This window comes from Pteropus alecto, unplaced genomic scaffold, assembly GCF_000325575.1.
Source record: "Pteropus alecto unplaced genomic scaffold, ASM32557v1 scaffold24, whole genome shotgun sequence".
Lineage (NCBI taxonomy): Eukaryota > Metazoa > Chordata > Mammalia > Chiroptera > Pteropodidae > Pteropus > Pteropus alecto.
In genome coordinates, this window is record NW_006439192.1 from 10,451,891 (window position 1) to 10,454,959 (window position 3,069).

The following is a 3,069-nucleotide window of genomic DNA, read 5'->3' on the forward strand; positions in this document are numbered from 1 at the left end:
TTTTTTCTGGAGAGTAGAAAGCTTGGCTGAGCCCTGCATAAGGCACAGAGAAAGCAAACATGGGGGTTACAGGTAGATTACTGTGGATCACAATTGCTACTCAAACCAGAGGACCTTGTTTAATGCACACACACACTCACACACAGAGCTACATAGACTCTCACAGAGCGCTGTGTGTGTGTGTGCTTGGTGTACTAACCTTATCCACTTAATGCATGCACACAATTGCGTAGGTCCCTACAGCCACTTTTCTTCCTGGCTTTGTTCTCATAGTTTTTACCCTTCTCCCTGTTTCTTCAGTTATTTCTTATCTAGACATTCACTATGCATTTTATAACCTATTCCTAATCTTTTTGCATGGACCTTGTGTAACTAAGTGCATAGTAACCAATTTCAACTATATTCTACAGATGCAATAACCAATGTCATAGTGGACAATTACCCTGTCAATATTGTTACCCAGAGTGCCAAAATCACTTCCCTTTCAGCTTTCTTGTGATTGGAAAGGGAGTGTGATTAAAAATACACACAGACTAAATGACTACGATAACTACTGCCTCCTGATGTCCTGGCTGCTGGGTGCTGCACGTCCAAGTTTCCATCTCCTGCTGGGAGGGGTGTTCCTCACTGGCGATGTTGTCTGTGGTCTTACGTATTCTGAGCCTGGCCGCCTTAACTTCCTGTAAGTGTAACTCGGGCACCTTGATCAGATAAAAGCTATTTTTGCTCTGGCTCTGCTAAGCTAGATTCCATCTCAGATTACATTAAAGGAACTGCCTTCTTTCTTTTTCCTTTGTTGCTAAGGAATAGCTTTTCCTCTCAGATTGATTTTTTTTTTCCCTTGAAGAAGCCCCAACCTACACAACACTTGGTAGTAATTTAAAATGAGCCAAAGAGCTGCAGCTCCTATTAGAAGCATAAAGCGATCAGCAAAGAGTCATTAGGGGTCAACGGGGCCTGTCTTTTCACTAAACACCCAAGTGCTATTTTAGAACAAAGGAGACTTCTTCTCTTTGGCAAACACTGATCTATTGCTCGGTTTTTCCAATTATGGGCTGAGCTCCCCTCGCCCACGAGCCAGCTAATCAGACTTTTATTCGTCTTGCTATCTCACGCCCAGGGCTCCTAGCTGAATGCAGACATCTGGGGAGAGAGGAGGGCACGCTTTCACTGGAAACCTGCTTCCCACTCTGATCTATAAGTCAGTGATTGGATTGGGCTGCTCACCTCCTGTGAAACAAAATTCATTAAGTGCCTGCCCCTCCAGATCTGGGGTGTGTGTAATTCCCAGTGCAGATGGGCAGGTCAGGGGTAAAGAGGTGGGCCACAGAGCCAGCTGGGCACCACCAACACAGTGCAAATGCTGTTCTCACATAGTTTTCTGTGGGTTGTTCCCATTTTCTCTCTCCTGGCTAGGGCTGTCGTCAGCTGGTGTGGCCTTGGGGATCAGAGCAGGCTTAGTTTGTTTTTTTACAAAACTAATTCACAAAATTCTATTGTTGCTGAAAGAGCTTGTTATATGGAAGCAGGGCTTGGGGAAGCTGATGTCTTGGTAGAAACACACTTTTTAATTTTATTTTACTTTTCTGGTGGCAGACATTGCCTGGTACTTAATGCTCAGGCACTGAGGGTAGCTTTCTTGATCTCCCAGACTAGGCTGGTTCCAGCGTATTCTGCCTGTTTTCTTAGCAAGTTCTGCCTACTTAGATCGCAGAATCCCCATCACACCAAGTGAATATTGCCTCTCTACTGAGCTGGGTGTGATGTGAGGAGCAGAGGCCCGTCTCATCATCTCCACATCCCCTGGCACACAGGAAGCAATCACTCAAGCTTGGCTGGGTGTTTAGTGAAGAAGGGGAGACAACTAGGACATTCAATTTTCTGACTCAAGATGTCAACACTATTTTTCTAATTAAATGATTTAGACCAATTTATTCCAAAGTATACATACTTTCTGATATTTTCTCTCCCCTGTATGTATCCAAGTTCTTTCTTTACTGCTTCTGAGACTCTCTTCTCCCTCTTGACCCTGAACCCCACTCTAATTCCCAGTACTCTGAGCTCACTCAGGAGACTCCAGCTTCCACTGACAAAGGGCATCAAGACCTGGGGGATGGGAGGGCCTGGGATATATGCCAAGGTGTCTCCAACTGGAACTCAGAATGAATTCTCCTGTAGAGCTGCCTGTGAATGGTGCTGAGCATGTTTTTCACATATTCTATGAGAAACTGTGCTGATTGCCAAAGAACTGAAACATAAATGGTAATACCTGGAGAGTGTCTGAACTTGTGGCAAATACTGATAATTCCAATAATGTTTTCAAAAGCCCAGCGAAGGCTAAGTTTTACAAAAATAATAAGGCTTTTCTTTAAAGTATCCTGAACATTATAGCGGCACATTATATTGACTAACTTCAGCTGACGCAGAAAGAACAACAACAAAAAAAGAAGCGGTGATGGGTGAATCATCGGCTCTCAGCAGCGGCAGTTACTCAGGGCACAAAGAGCCTGTGAGAACCGCTGTGTAGGGAGAGAAGGGTGGAAACAAAGCACAGGGCACCTCAGTGCAGAGGGCTGGTGTCTACCCGCCCGAGAGGCCTGCGTAAGACGGCCATCACGCAAGAAAGCTCGGCTGATGGAGACCCGGTCCTTTGACGTTTCTTTTTAAAAAGTGATTTCAATTGTAGATCGGTTCCTGTTTTAACAGTGTCCTGGGTGAAACCGGCTCTAAGAGTTTGAAATCTTGATGAGTAGAAACCAAGAAAACAGAATAAAAGCTGCTAGCCATTTTTGTGAAAGCATCAATTTACTTTTGACAGAGACGTTGTTGTTTTCTGAAAGCCTCTGAAGGGGCCCTTGAGTTAAATAGGTGTCAAAGCAGATAGCCACTGTTCGGAGGGAGAACTGGGAGGCAATCTAAATGTAGATGTCTTGCACAGAGACACAATAATCTGCTTGGTTATGTTTCCCTCGGGATATGATCAAGGTAGATCCAGGCTTCTGTGAGTGTGAGGATTTTTTTGCGAGGACAAAGGGAGTACAAATGTGGGACACACTTCTCTCTTTGAGG